We start from the raw sequence: 16,238 nt of genomic DNA, 5'->3' as shown, positions 1-16,238 counted from the left end.
TCATTCTTCCTTGGTGCAGAAAGACACATTTTCAAAGTGGTTTCACCAGCCTGCTGTCAAACTTCAGCATCAGTGGGTGTAGTAGTCTATCACTGCCTCTCTGACAAGTGTCCAATGCTTAAATTCCAAGATATTTAATATTGTAACTAAGTGGCTTATTGAAAATAAGAGAGTGGTGTGTGTGAGCGTATAGTTGGAGAGGTTCCATTTTAGCCCTAAGCACTGGTGGCTTGCTTGCCTTCTAGTTCAATAAATCAACAACACCAAACTTTCACTGCCATATGGTACTTCTTTCTTGTTTTTCTTTACAATTATTTGGCCCTTTCTGCAATAGCGTCTCAGAAACTAAGAAGTTAATCAATCTGTGCCTTTACAATGAAGAAAAATGTTTTCTTACAACTGCTTTCTGAATCTTTTCCATCTAGCCTCGCTGCTCTGCCACCATATGTCTTCTGCTCTATGTAATTCTTTGTCGTGGTCCGTTCAGGCTGTTATAATAGAATACTGTGGACTAGGTGCTTGCAAACAACAGAACTTTATCTCTCGCAGTTCCGGAGGCTGGAAAGTTCAAGATCAAAGTGCTGGTAGGTTCAGTGTCTGGTGGGAGTCGGTTCCTGGTTCATAGATGGCTGTATCCTCACCAAAACGTCGCAAGATGGAAGGGACAAGGAAGCTCTCTGGGGCATCTTTTTTTTTTTTTAAAGATTTTATTTATTTATTTGACAGAGACAGAGACAGCCAGTGAGAGAGGGAACACAAGCAGGGGGAGTGGGAGAGGAAGCAGCAGGCTCCCTGCAGAGGAGCCTGATGTGGGGCTCGATCCCACAATGCCAGGATCACGCCCTGAGCCGAAGGCAGACGCTTAACGACTGCGCCACCCAGGCGCCCCATCTGGGGCATCTTTTATAAGGGCACTAATCTCACTAACAAGGCGCCACACTCCTGACTCGATTGCCTCCCAGAGGTCCCGCCTCCTAATATCATCACATTGGGAATTAGGTTTCAAAGTCTGAGGACTGAATGGTAATAACGTATCCTGACTTTGGTGGTTGTATTAGGAAAATGCCGTTTTTGTAGGAAACATACTAAAGAATTTGGTGGTAACGGGGCTTGAGGTTGGCCATTTACTCTCAGATGGCTCAGGAAGAAAATATTCTTCTTTCTGTACCTATAAGTTTTCTGTTTTAGTTAGCGATTGTTTCAAAAATTTTTCAAATTATGGACATTCATCCCTGTCTCACCTTAAGCTGTATTTGTGAACAGTGGTTTGTGAACAGTCCTTTGGTGAACACTGTCCTGGATGGGCTCTGAGGAAACCATCGAAGATTGTCTTTGAACTTTGTCTCTTTGTAGATCTGAACATGAGCTGGTTCCTCATCCTCTGGCTTCCGATTGGGTTCAGCCAGTGGGAGAGCCTGGTTGGAGGTGGGATGAGGGATATCTAACCTGGCCCTGCACTGACGTGGCTGTGATCTTGCACTGAGGGCCACTGCTCATGCTCGGTAGCCCTCGCTGTCAGCTGTCTCTAGATTCTAGTAATTTTTCTCCATCTCTTTGCCCCTTCTGACCTCTAACTGCTGTGGTTAGCCCTGAGATGCTTTATCACTCCGTGTCATTTCCTCTTACCTTGTCCACACCTTTTTGAATAATGTATTCATGACACTCCTTTCAAGGTGTTAATGTATTTTCTAATATTCAAGTACATTAAATATCTCTGGAAGGATACACAAGAAACAAGTAATAGTTTCTATGGGCTAGGAAACTGGGTGGGGAAAAAATCGTTCATTGTAGACTCTCAGAACTCTTTGACTTTTGAACAATGTGGATGCATTAGCTACATACATACAGTTGGCCCTTGAACAGCCCCCACACGGACGTATATGACCCCAGTGTGTAACTTTTGGTTTCCTCAAAACTTAACTACTAATAGCCTGGGTCGTTGGGAAGCCTTCGCAACAGCAGTCCATTAACACATATGTTGAATGTAATGTGTACTATATGCTGTATTCTTAAAGTAATCTAGAGAAAAGAAAATGTTATTAAAAATCATAAGGAAGAAAAAATACATTTACAGTATTGTACTATATTTATCAAAAAGTCTGATATAAGTAAACCTGTATAGGGGTGCCTGGTTGGCTCAGTTGTTAAGCGTCTGCCTTCCGCTCAGGGCGTGATCCCAGCGTTATGGGATCGAGCCCCACATCAGGCTCCTCCACTGGGAGCCTGCTTCTTCCTCTCCCACTCCCTCTGCCTATGTTCCCTCTCTCACTGGCTGTCTCTCTTTCTGTCAAATAAATAAATAAAATCTTAAAAAAAAAAAAAAGTAAACCTGTAGAGTTCAAACTCATGTTGTTCAAGGGTCAAGTGTGTGTGTGTGTGTGTGTGTGTGTATATAATATGATATATATACAAATATATATACACAGACAATAAAATGCAGTAATGTCTGATACAACTATTTTTCTATGTAATTATCCTAATATGAAAACTTTTACTTTGGCACTTCTTTAGCTTTTCATGCTTTTCATAGGATTACCAAGACCTCTGTATTTCAGGAGGGAATTTAAATTTTTTCACTAATATCAATGATAATGAAATATAGACTTTCTTGAGGAATGAAAATATTTGAAATTGGACATCTAAGCTTAAACCATTAAGTAAAAATGACCTTGACTTTAAAAAATAATTGGTTCCTCACATGACCTAAATTGATATTTGGCTATGTTTTATAAATCAATTTCTTATCCAGAGGGCATGTTTAACTAACTTGTAAATTGAGGTCTCCTTTTGCATGGATACGTAAGCAGATCGAAAAACCATAGAAGGAACAAGAGATTTTTGCCAAAGACAAATGCTTAGAGGAGGAGGAGGCATTAGACTCACTGCCATCCCGATTTAGCCAAGTACAAAGGTAAAAGAAGGGATTTTTCAGACAAACAAGATTGCAAAAACTTAACCTCCCATAAACTATTGAAGGATGTGATCCACCAAAACAAGGAAGTAAACCAGTGAAGAGGAACATTAAGAGATCCAGTGCAAGACGGATGTGAAGGAAGTCCTTGAAATGATGGGAAAGGAGACCAAGAAAACATATAGGGGACAGCACTAGAAGTCAGTCCATTCAGGTAACTGCAGGCCAGAGTCTCTAGGAGAGATATCTTCAGAAGATGAAATGGATGGAATGTTAATTTATTTGTATTTATCAAGAGGAGATTTATCAAGAGGGGAAGCGTTTGGAAATAAATTAATAATAAATATATAGAAAATTGAGCAAAGGGAAAAATAAGACATATTAACTTTAGGGAAAGAAAATGTGAATGGAAAAAGCTGTCATATTATATTACAGTGCTAAGCTTTATTTATCATTTATGTATAGTCATGATAATATGTTTATTCAGTATTGATTTTTTAAATAATTTATTTATTTGAGAGAGAGAGGGAGGGAGAGAGCATGAATGGTTGGGAGGGGCAAAGGGAGAGGGAAAATCAGACACGGGAGCCTGGATGCCGGGCTTGATCCCAGGATCCTGGGATCATGACCTGACCCGAAGGCAGATGCTTAACTGACGGAGCCACCCAGGCACCTTTGAGTATTGAGTCTAACTTTACTGAGACCATAGGTGGATGAGAAGTATGTTCTGTGTGTGCGTGTGTGTGTGCACGTGTGTGTGAGAGAGCAATGTTCTGCCTCTGTGGAGGAAAGCTGATGGGTAATACCTAAAACAGAATTATTAAAAAATAGACACATAAGCATTTTTTTCAGAGCTATGCAAAAAATACATATCAAAGGAGCTGGAACTACTTGCCTCTGGGAAACGGAAACGAAAAGGGAGGGGCTGTTTCTTCTCTTAAGATCTATAGAGCCATTTGACTCTTGTCTGAGGTTGAGTCCCCTGGAACACATTTATTGGGAAGTGCTCCTGAGATCAACACTTGTGGACAAGACCCAAGTGAAGGGTAAGGGAGCCATTCGTATCCGCCAGCTGCGCTGGAGATGGCAAGGTGCAGGGAAGGTCTGGAGAGCAAGCAGGAGCGACACCAGCACAGGCAACATGTCTGTGCTCGTTTTACAGGAGTTGGGAAATAGCGTCCTCGGGTTTTTTAACTTTGCTTTTTAAAAAGGGATACATTATTGTCATATCTATGCTTTAATTTTGTGGTAGTTCTACATTCAAGTAGCCCATAGAAACCTTCCCTCTCTACCCCTCAGAAGAGCTATGGGTCACAGAAAGATCTGAGCATTCTTGGAGCTCAGGTGTTCAGGGGTTAACTTGTTCAACCCAGTGTTTCCCAGATTTATTTGTCTGCAACCCGTTTCTCAAGTCACATGTTAATATCTTCAGGAGTACAGTTTAATAAACTTATTTAATTGTGATTGGACTTTCTTCAGGAATGCAATCTCCAATTATGGCATCGTTCTTAGAAGGAAATAAGATGCCGCTTATGAGAAGGATTCCAAGAACTGACTGTGGCCAAGACAGGGTCTGCCTATACATGCCCGCCTGAGTGCTCTAAAATGGAAACAAAACAAAACACACCTCAACTAGAACAAGGGAAAAACAGATGGGAGGAGGTGGTGGCTGTTTTGAACCAGGTTTGGAAGATGCACTAAGCCTCATGGGAATTACAAGAGCCCAAATGGGATACGGTTTTGTGTTTAAGTAAAAAGGCATAGAGAAGGGGGAAGGCTTTATCCTCAAGAGGCTGGTTGGAGGAAAAGGAGGCACATGACAGAGCAGGTGGGACAGATTCCAGAAGAGGCAGGCAGCGAGGCTGGGGTTCAAGTGGATGGAAACATTTGGCTTCAACCTAAACTGGCTGCGTCGGGAGCAGCCTGACCCCAGGAGCTCCAGGTCCTGCAGGGACTCTGCATGGGCAGGAGCCCCCCCACCTGTGGGGACAGGGATGGAAACTGAAACTTTGATTTAGGTGTTGAGCTGTCAGTCACAATCAGATGACTCAAAGTAGATCTGTACTGTCTCCATCTGTGTCTCATTTGTTCGGTGAGCTTTCCCGATGCTGGGCTAACTTCACCCTTGGAAACAGAAACTGTAAGGGCTACCCCAAAGCAGTAGCCCGAGGTCAAGGGGGAGAGGCCAACTGGGGAACACAGGGTGGTCTTCCGAGTCTGAGATGACCCTCTCAAGAAGAGGAAAAAGTGCACTTTATCTTTACCCATGGTCTCTTAGGCGGTGAGGAAGGTGAGTTGTGGGGACCATGAAGTACCCCGCAATTCAGCAAACCTGACCACATAGGCTAAGGCAGATGGTGGGGATCTCCTGTCCATGTGCTAAGCATTCCTCCCTTTTGAATTTAAGGTTTTTTTTTAACGTATTAAGGAGATACAAAAGAACATTTAAAAAAATAAACAGGGTAACAAAATTACAGTAATAAGACAGGCAAACGGTTGCTAGGGGTTAGAGCTGGGGGGAGGGTGTGACTATCAAGTTTATTTGTGATGATGGAGAAGTTCTGTATCTTGACTGTGGTGGCTGTTACGGGAATCTATTCCTGCGGTAGAACTTCCTGGAAGTACATACAGACATGCACACTCACACTCACACTCACAAATAGTCCTTGTAAAAAACAGTGAAATCTGAATAAGGTCTACAGTTTAGTTCAGAGTGTGCACCAAGGTCAACTTTCTGGTTTTGATCACTGAACTTTACTAATCCCTGGGAGAAGCTAGATGGAGGATACATGGGAACTCACTTTGCTCTTTTTAAAATTTCTCTGTGAATATAAAACTATTTCAAGATAAAAATATTTTTAAAATGTGAGAAGTTTAAATAATAATCCCACAACAGAAATCCATTACTGTTGGAGAAAGGCCATTACCATTATTTGAAAACCCATTACCCAGCTGAGGAAAGGCCATTACCATTATTTGAAATCCTTCAGTGTGATCCTTCCCGACTCTCTGGCAGAGAGAACTGCTATCTGGATTTTTGTATCCCTCATCCCTTTGCTTTTCTTTATAGCTTTATCTCGTATGCTTACATCCCCACCCAACATACTGTTTAGTTTTGCATCTTCTTGAATGTTATGTAAATGAAGTCGTTCTGCCTATATTCTGCTCCTTGCTTTTGCACTCAGCGAGCATTCTGTCTGAATTCCATCCATAATGAGTGTTGCTTTTTGATTTGTTCATTGATGTATTCATTGTGACTTTGCCACAGTTTATTTATCTGTTCTTTTGTTTATTAACATTGGGTCTGTTATCAGAGTTCTTTCCCCAATTACAAACAAACAGTGCTGCTACGAAGCATTCTTCTCCATGTCTCCAAGTCCACAGCGCACGAGTTTCCCAAGGGACTGTACCTTGGGGTGGAATTACTGAGTCAGAGAATTTATCCACTTTTCCGACTTGCTAGATGATGCCAGATTATCTTCCAAAGTGGAACTCTTGCTGTGCATTCTCAGTGACATTGGTTATTATCAGGATTCTTACTATTTGTGTGTATGGAATCTGATCACTGGGTTTTAATTTGTATTTTTTCCCTAATTTCTAATAAAATTGCTCAAAATAATACATTATTGTCTACTTCTTTCTCTTCTCCTGAGAAATACACATTTAACGCTTTTGCCCATTTATCAGTTGTCTTCCTTATTGATTTATGGGGATTCTTTATATATTCTGGAGGTTAATCCTTTGTGTTGCAAATACCTTCTTCCAGTTTCTGACTTACCTTTTTACTTTCTTTATTGTGTCTTTTAAGGAAATAAACTCTTAATTTTAATATAGTTGATCTCATCTTAAGAATCATTTATAGTACATATTTTTTCAAAAAAATATTTACGAACCAGAAAATCATAAAGTTATACCTATATATTAATTTTGATAAATTTTATACTTCTCCGTTTACATTTAAGTTCTTAATACACCAGAAGTTGTAGTGTGAAGGTTTCAATTTTATCTTTTAAACATATGGGTAATTTGTTTTCCCCATACCCATATACTGAAAAAATGTCCCCCCCCCCCAGGCATCTGCAATGTCAGCACTAGAAAAAAGCAGACCCATTTCTATGCAAATGTAGACCTGTTTCTGGGCTCTATATTCTGCCGGACTGGTCCATCTATACCTTTTCATACCAATACTGTGCAATCTTACTTGCTTTAGCCTTAGAATAATTTTAATATCTGGAAGTCAAGTTCTCCCATGCGGTTCTTCTTTTTGAGTGTCTTGTCTATTCTCGGTCCTTTGCTCCTTCATACATATTTTCGAATCAGCTTGCCAAGTTTCCCCAAAAGCCCAGGGGAATTTTGACTGGAATTATACTGAATTCAGAAAGTCATGTATCTTCCAAGTGTATGTGCATGTATACTTGACCATGTTTTGCCGCCAAATAGATCATTTGTACAGCGTTATACTTCATTAGATCCCTGGGGCATAACAGGCAGGGAGTTGGTCTGGTATGAAGGTACAGGAAGGTTCTTTCCTGGCTGCAGTATATCACTATAAGGTAATGATGAGGAAGGAGATCCTGTACTCAAATTGCCGTGAACAGTGTTTTCACTTATAAAGAGCTGTTGTCTAAGTCAGAAGATCTCAGGGATTGTAATTGCTATTACATAAGTATGTCAATATAAGCGGGTGAAGCGGGTATTTCTGGGAATGCCTTGCATGGACACTGCAGCTAGACTTGCAAGCAATTGCTAAATAACACAGCGGTCAAAAAAGCCTTTTACATCTGTCCATGTCTTCCCAACCATAAAGAGCTCGTAAGAATTTTTCATCAGGACTATCGGTCCGATTCAGATGAGAGTGTGAGATCGTGCAACACGGCTGCAGGATGAGCATAAAAATATAGGAAGAGAGTAGATTACTCCGTTGCCCGATCAGAGTAATATTCATACTCTTTGCTTTGCAGTTCAGTTAGAGTTAAAAAAGCCACGTGAAGCCTAAGACAGGAGACATCTGAAATTCGTCACGCCATTTTCCCCACCACCAATGCCCCAGCACAACCTCATTTGTCTTGGTCAGTGCAGCTCGAGGATGTGCTGCACTCTGCTTTCAGCTTGAAAATCTTGTATGTTGATGCGTATCCCATGACTTCTAAAGATAAAGTGCTGTTTCACTGGCATTACTCACTTGTGTCAAAGGCTTTCTGGTAAATTCTTGAGGCCTGCACCTTGCGGGAAAAGACATCAGTTTGCCACTTCCTATGAAATGGGCTGTCCGTAACGTTGGTTGTAATCTGATTCTTGTGAGGCACTCGTGGACGACGCTGCCGGACCAGGTTCAGTGACAGCACACAGACGCGGACCTGCAGGGATGCTCTGAAAGTGAAGGCTTACTTCCATTTGGCTGTAGCGTCAATTCAGTGGACAAGTAATATCTGCCTCCAAATCACCGCTTTTCAAACTGTCCAGGTGTTTAATCCGAAAGCACAAACCAGTTTCTAGTCGCTTGGGGTCACGGAGTGGCTAGGCAGGATCCTTGCCCTTAAGAAACTTCGCATCTAATAGATGAAGCCTGAACGAGAGCCTTATTGCAATCAGACTGTTCTGGAATGTTCACTGAATCAATCAGAGACAGTGCTGGGGTTTGCAGAACGATCGCAAAGGCAAGCGAAAAGAAACCGCGCTGATTGTCAATCCCCTAACGGCATTAATTGAGCATCTGTTTGAGATAGACCTTTTTTGCGTGCTTCCTCCTAAAAGAATTTGTTAAGGCTGCATATTTCCTCCTGTTTTTGGTGCGAGTGTGGGAATAGCCAGAGAATTTGCCACCGAGGGGGGCTACACAAACACAATGCTAGTCAACGAAAACTTTCGAATGCGAAAGAAAACCATGATTGGTTTATTAGAGTGCAAGGAAATTCTGGTGTGTTTCTTTAAGCTCTGAGATACCTAAACACTAGTTAACATTTATGAAGTGCCTGCCACGTGCCAGGCCTTATCCTAAGCATTTTATATGGTTTATCTCATTTAATCTTCACCCTGTGGAAACATCAGATGCTGGAATGATTTTTTTTTTTTTTTTTTTTTTTTTGTATAGAGAACTGAGGTGAGGCTTAAATTAAAAGAAGCAAACATGGAACCTAGGCATTTGGCTCCAAAATCCAAGGTCACACCCTCTCTGCTCTCCTGACCCTTTCAAAGCCAAAGACTCACCTCTTCCCAATGTGGTGGTCAAAAGAGCTTTTGACCAGAAGCTGAGGTGCATTCTTGAGTCTCTGTTTTCCTTCGGAGCTTCAGGCAGCTTTGATGGGAGGCTGCTGCAGCCTTCTGCGCCAGGCCGTGTCCATTTATGGTTAGGGAGTACCTGGATCCCTTGATGAACCGTGGCTTCATTGCGCATGGCAGGTGTCTCCTTACGGGGCTGGGTGTGTGGGAACAGGGGAAACCTCATCTCCGTCCCCTGAACCCAAAGGGGCACAGTGACATCATAAAATTGTCAGAATGTCCTCATGACTGAACTGTACCTAAACTTTCCGATAGAATCTGTCCTCGGTGAGCCTGTGTTCCTTGCAGGACTTCTTGGCATCATTCAGAGATAACTCTGACCTGGGAGAGAAAGGGGAAAAAAAGAGAGAGAGAGAGAGAAGAAAAGAAAACAGGAGAAATGGTAGCTTTGTCAGTTTTCAAAATGTATAACTTAAGGCAGAATCAAATTCTTCTTGAAGCAAAAACTGCAGAGTCACAGCTGTCACTGGGGAAAAAAATGCCGAGTTTAGAAAACTAAACTGTTATCCTCATGTTTTGATTACAATTGCCTTTGGGCCAAATTTTCTCATTAGATGCTCATACATGTTTTCCATCATGTGCAAGAAAGGTTTTATACAAATTCCATTTCCCAGAACTCCGTGAATGAAATGGAAACCCCCTTTTTCTGGTTGTGGAAAAAAACCAAAACAAAATCCAAAACCCTCCCGGCTCCGTGTTTCTCCAGTACCTCCTGGTTTTGCTAGGTGGCGCCACAGGCTCATGGATGGGCCTTCCTCCGCTTGTGAGGGACTTTTCGGAAGGAAGAGAAGGAAGGCGGCTTCATCTTGGGAGATTCTCCTCAGGAGTTCATCAGGTTCATCAGATCAACTGATAGGAGGTGAGATTCATTTGCCAAGGCTCTGGCCTCCATCATTTTAGGGAATGTTTGTTTCCCCCTTTCCCCTTCCTGGTTGGTCACAGCTGGCAGTGAGCAGGTGTCGAAGGCCCTAGGTTTTGGCGCTTCTTGAGGAAAATGCTGGGACATCTTGAACTTGATCCTAAATATCGTGTTTCTCTCTGAGTCTCTCAAAATTTGTTCAGGAACTTGGGGAAGAAGGACCAAAGGAAGGGACAGTAATTCAGAGACTTGTATCAGCTCCCGCCCCATCTCCTGAGCAAGGTCAGCCTGTGGGGAAATCCCAACCCTTGTCCTCTGCTGCAAGCCCCAGTGTTTCCCAGCCTCCACTGGATAACCTTTCCCAATCCGTGCCGCTCTCAAAGCCAGCCGGCTGCGGAGGAATGGAAGGCCCTGCGGTGGTGGTGGGGGCTGGGGGCTGGGAGGACCAGGTAGAGCACAGGCCCAGAAGCCCTGTCTGGTCTGGCAGACACCTAAGGACCTTTCGATTTCAACGAGAATCCCCTTTCTCACCCTACCAGAGACCCCAAACTCCCAAATTCCTGACTCCTTTGCCGGAAGGCATGAAAGACTCGTCTCAAAACACCAATGTGATGGCAAGGTTTTCACTGGAGAAATGGGGGGAAGAATCTATTGCATAATGGCACTGCCCAGGGAGCACTCCGCGGAGAAGCCAGCTGTGAGTGGCGCGGGCCACACGTAGACAAGAGGGGGAAGCTGGAATGGAGACAAACCTCACCTCCCTGGCGCCTTGCTGGGGCCACGGCTTCCTCTGCACCTGCGCTGTCTGGGGCTTGGGAGTCAGATACAGATCTGTGATTGGCAGGCTGTGTGCCCCCAGGTTTCCAGGAGAACTGAGGTTTCAGAGAACTGTCCCAATACCTTTATAGGCACGCACATGCCGCTCTGCTCCTGTGTCCTGGTTGGGGTTCGGACATCCCTGCCCCACATGCCCTGCCCCAAAATCTGCTTCATGCCCAGAGTCACCCAACAGTGGACATAGGTCCTTGTTGGGGGCACAGGGCTGAAGAAGGACACCAGCCAGGTGAAAGATGATCTGTATACAGTCCAGGAAGGAAGCCTCATAGACAGTCGGATTTGCACAAGCCCCTGGGACACAGTGGGGCGCTGCTGGCACTGAACGTATTTCGGAAAATAGAAGGGGAGAAAATAGTTGATAAAAGTAATAATATACAAAGTAAACACAGGAACAAAAATAAGGTTTGAAAAAAATTATATACATATTCACAAGAAGGTAAGGAGAACCATAAAAACCCAAAACTAGAGGGAGAGAAACTGACAATGAAAATGCATATCTGTGGATTTGCAGGACGACGTTCTGAAACGGCCTTCAAGACATCGATCGAGCAATTATAGGAACTCTTAGAATGCCCCATTTATCTTGATACCTCCCTGTATTTAGAGCTTGAAGAATCTACCAGCCCTTCCTGCATTGGTCTCTGTCATAACAATGATGCCTCTTTTGGCAGTACACATCCGTGGACTTAAGTGCCATGAGTCATATTTCGAATTTTTAATTAAATCACGGTCTAGCTAGGGTTTGATTTATTTAGACCTGAATTAATTTAGATCCTGGTCCCCGTAAATTTGCATAGTTTATTTTACAAGCTTATGATTGTATGGATTGTAAAACCCTTTAGATAGATGACAATATAGGTTGTAAAATCACTCCCTTATCTTATCAAGAGTGGTAGAATATAATAACTAAGGGCTGTGTTAACTGTATTCTTGAAACTAGCATTATAAAAGAAGTCTGTTGTTTTCTAAATAAAGACATTTATGAGATCATTTAGAGATATTTCATCCCATATGTTTTCACTCAGTTTTAGTGATACGGCGACTCCTTCTTCGCTGCTAATAGTGCTGATTTTTTCTTTCTTTCCCAGAATGGTTACAGATGGTCATAAATCCATACAGTAAGTATCTAGCACAAAACGCGTCTGCCTCAATCAAATATAGTAAATACTTTTTAAACTGCAGAAGTGTGAGTCATACAGATGTCACTTTCCTAGAATTCTGATTTAAAAAACCGTGGTGGCTAATTAATGTTCCCCAGAAGGGGTCACAGCTTACAGGAAATGAATCGGAAGGTGACAGGAAGACAGTTGGGAGCAGTGTGCTCTGGGTGAGGATTGCTGGTAAGGGCCTCATTCCTGCAGCCAGAAACTGACAGCAGCCTCCGCAAGAAAGGGTAAATCCTGCCTGCGCATTGAAACCCAGATTTGACCAGCCTTGGAGAGGCAGGGGTGGAGAGTAGAGGAAAGGACAGGGAAGGGTCTGGGTGGGGCTCGGGGGGGGGGGGGCGGGGGATGGCTGAGGGGACAGTGGTGAGGACCCCCCCCTTCCCCATCCCCCTTGCCGCTGATCTGGTCTGAGCCCTGCCGTCAAGTTGCTTTTGTGGGTTTGGGCTTTTATAGAACTTCTGAGCGTTAAATGTGATCCAGTGGGCACAAGTGGCCTTCAGCACTCATGACTCAGTTGAATATGTGGCTCATAACAGGTCATCACATAACCCTCAGCAGGGAAAATGAGTCACATTCATCTTCTGCAAAAGGCAAAATGAAATTTGCTTTGTGGGAAGAGAGCAGCAAGCTGCCCACGGTTGGGTGCCAGGCGGGAGTGGAGGTGTTTGCCTTCCTGTGGTCAGTGCCCTGGGGCCTGGAAGGGGGCAGGGGAAGGAGCTGGAGACCAGACCTGCGTGGAGGTGCTGGAGCTGCTTTCCCCTGTTCTAGTTCATTCTTTACACTGGGTTAGAGTCCCCACAAGGTCCAACACAGGGTTATTTTTCCTCATGCACGGTTTGATGGACATGAAACATTTACAAAGGTCTAAAAATCAAATCAAATTTCATTACATGCTAAATGAACTTATTTGTCAGAAACAAATGATTCTTCCGGGAAATCTGGAAAGGGTGGGTGTCACACTTCTAGCAATTCCTGAAAATCCTCATGCATTATTAATTTTCCTGGAGGGAGGGGCTGCGAGGGCCTTTGTTTGCAACACCCGGAGCATAGCTGTGCTCCTCTCAAGGAGGTATGCTAACCGTCTTTTTTAAAAGTCATTTTGATGCGCCTGATTGCATTTTTGATGGGGGTTGGGGCAGGGAGGAGATAACTATGACATCATCCAATAAAATGCCAGGTGTTGCAAATCCCTAAAGATTGGAGATCTTGGGGCTGCTACTGGGAAGCATTAGCAGGATCCTCTCCCTGCCCTGTGCCTGGCGAGGGTACCGATGACCCTGTTGGGGATGCAATGAGAGGAGGAGTCAGGGTTCAGTGAGAGTGTAAATACCATCTGCCAGTCCATCAGCAAACACTGGAAAGTCCCATTGGCATGTGATACTGCTTTTGTGAAAACGATGGATTTATTGAATGGGAATACGAAGCCAAGAAACCTGAGTACCGTTTACAGCATATCATGGGAGTTAAGACTTGTGTTAAAAACCCAGCTCCACAACTAGCAAGCTGTCTGACTATGAACAAATCATGTTATTTCTCCGTCTCGGTTCCCAGGAGGGCTGGGCTTTTTAATCAGCACAAGTTGCCCTGCTTCTGAGTCTTCTAAGTTTCTTTCCTTGTATTTTGGTTATATCCTAACAAAGAAAAAAAGGACAAGTAATTGCTTTTTTCTACATGTTCCACTATCATGTATAGAATATATATACACTTTTTTTTTTTTTTTTTGCCAGGAAAGTCATGGTAACATATGACTGACACCCCTTCTGTTTTAATCTGCATTCCTAATGATAAGATCTTGGCTCTGACTTTTTTGAGTGCACATGAGAAGTAAAGCCATGCTTGGCTCTTGTAAGTACATGTGAAAGAGTGGACATCATCACTATAGTTGGGTTGCCAATCATCTAACAGAAAAGACAAAAATGACTATAATACATACTTAGATCTAACAGAACAAAAAGGCGTGGTTAGAGGACAAATAAGGCGAAGTTGTAAAGAATGGATGGAGTTAGGCAGGGAAGGCTGACAGGCGCCAGGCCAGCCCTGAGCCGGGAGGATGTGCTGGGCATCAGCTCAGACCCTTGCCTGCTCGATCTTCCTGATGGCCTCTTCTTTTCTGTTCTCACGTGGGCACGGAAGGCAGGCGAGAAGGACCTTTCTTGGCTCGCTTATTGCTTGTACATACGTGCTCCATGGCAGCTGCAGCTGCTGCTGTCTCTGGGTGGAGGGAGACACTCTCCATTTTATATTTTTGGATCCCAACCCCTGTCACCTTTCCTGAAGTTAATATGCAATACCTGGAGTGGGCTTTACCCAGGCTTTCTGTGAGGTCTGACAGCTTCTCAGGGGATCAGAGGGGTTGCTGGAATCAGGGCTCTTCCTCTGTTGAGCCACCTTCAGTACAAACGCCCACCCCCTGGCCCATGTACATGTATGCATGTGTGTATTGGGGGATGAAGGGAGATTCGTGGAGGTTCCAGAAGGGAGCTTCCTGGGTCTCGAGAGGTTGTCTCTGGGGGTTATCTTATGTGTCAAGTTGGAGGGTATTTTTGGATGAGGTTAATGTTTTAATTTGGGAACTTTGAGTAAGCAGATTACTCTGCACAAGGCGAGTGGGCCTCATCCAATCAGTTGAAGGCCAAATAGAATTAAAAAAACCCAGCCTCTGTGAATGAAAGGGAATTCTCCAGCAAGACCGCCTTTGGGCTTCATCTGTGCCATCGGCCGTCCTGGGTCTTGAGCCTGCCAGCACCCCGTTGCAGATTTGAGATTTATCAGCCTCTGAAATTGTGCAAACCAATTCCTTATGATAAATTGCTTTCTATTTATGCATATACACATGCATGCGCATATGCAGACAGGCAGTCACACCCTACAAGTTCTGTTTCTCCAGAGAACCCAGACGAATGGGGTCCCTCACGTACTTCCCTATTTCCTAACTCTCTCTCTTCTCTCTTTACATCCTGTGGTCCTTTCTCTTTAAATCCTCTTCCCCCTGTTCTTGCAGGTGGGGTTCCCTGGGAACCAGAGCCTGGGGCACAGAGTGTTTATTAAGTCGTACCTTTGGTGTCAACAGCTGTGAAAAGGAGGAAGTGGGAGCAGGATTGAGATGAAGGAGAAGCAGAACCCCAAAGTTCGCCAACGGCAACGTTGGCCAAGCCCACAGGGGCTCTGGGGCTAAAATGATCTGACAGAGTTGTCCCACACCTGCTGAAAGGCCCACCTCCATGCCCCCAGCTCAGCCGCTGAGTGTGGACAAATCCTTGGGTCGGGCATCTCCCTGCAGCTGAGGCAGATCTGCAGGAGCTTGAGCGGGAGGCTGTCCACTGATGCCCCCCCAAAAGCTAGGGCAGTGAGTCCTCCCTGGCAGGGACAGGCAGGGGCTGCGTCTTCAGTCACCACATCTGGGCAAGAGGATGCTCGTTGTCCACCCGTAGGCATTTACCTCTTTGAAGTGAATGATTTTTATCTGGGCACTTAGCTGACCAGAATAAAGACTACAGCTCCCAGCCTGTCTTGCGGCCAGGTGGGACTATATGCTTTGCTTTTGACCAGGTGGATGTTAACAGAAGTCTGTGTACGTAGCTTCCATGCTGTGTCCTTAAATGGAGTAAAAGATGCTTTTCTTCTCTCCTTTTTCCTTCCTACTGACTGGAAGACCAATGCCACGATGGCGGCTCTGGCAATCACTTTGACCATGAAGTTACCTTGGGAATGGAGATTGCGCATATATATGAGCGCAGCACAGAGGAAGGAGTCTGCTTCTCTGCCCCCGGGGATGATTTGCCAGCCCGCTCTGGCTATCTCCAGACTTCTTGAACATGAGAGAGAGACAATCTTTGTTTTTGTTTAAGTCATTCTTATTTGGAAATTTTGTGGTTTTTACAGCTGAAATGAATTCTGGTTTACACTCCTCTATACCTTTTTTCTCAAGGTAAAACTCACCACTCCCTAGAGACATAATCAAGCCCTATACATTTGGTCCTTTCCTGTTGTTTGCATCCTCTGTAATGGCTTTTCTCCTCAGCCTAACTTTTGCGGGTTCAGCAGCAAAAAGAGTGAAGTCTGGTCTCTGAGATGACTGGCTTGGAGAGGGGCAGTGTGTATATAGGGGTGAGTTTTGGTCAGTGGGAAAGAGTGGAAGGGCTTTCACTCTGGCTTATGGTTTATTCTCTCTTTGAATCTCCACAAC

General features: G+C 44.1%; 1 long non-coding RNA gene across 5 annotated transcripts in view; it reads left to right on the top strand.

Moving 5' to 3' along the window:
• The window catches only part of LOC113260911 (uncharacterized), a 124,270-nt gene that overhangs the window by 17,564 nt on the left and 90,468 nt on the right, over positions 1 to 16,238 (top strand). For 3 of the 5 annotated variants that reach the window (XR_007191163.2, XR_008959199.1, XR_007191162.2), the window contains exons 4-5: positions 9,916 to 10,049; positions 11,975 to 12,004. The exons of 1 other annotated variant lie outside the window; for it this stretch is intronic. This is a non-coding gene — a long non-coding RNA (uncharacterized LOC113260911). The remainder of the gene's footprint in view (positions 1 to 9,915; positions 10,050 to 11,974; positions 12,005 to 16,238) is intronic. One more of the 5 variants, XR_008959198.1, reaches the window with a different exon arrangement.

The sequence above is a fragment of the Ursus arctos genome, unplaced genomic scaffold, assembly GCF_023065955.2.
Source record: "Ursus arctos isolate Adak ecotype North America unplaced genomic scaffold, UrsArc2.0 scaffold_15, whole genome shotgun sequence".
In the NCBI taxonomy this organism is placed as follows: Eukaryota; Metazoa; Chordata; class Mammalia; order Carnivora; family Ursidae; genus Ursus; species Ursus arctos.
Note: the sequence above shows the minus strand (reverse complement) of the source record. Positions and strands in the feature narration are given on the sequence as shown.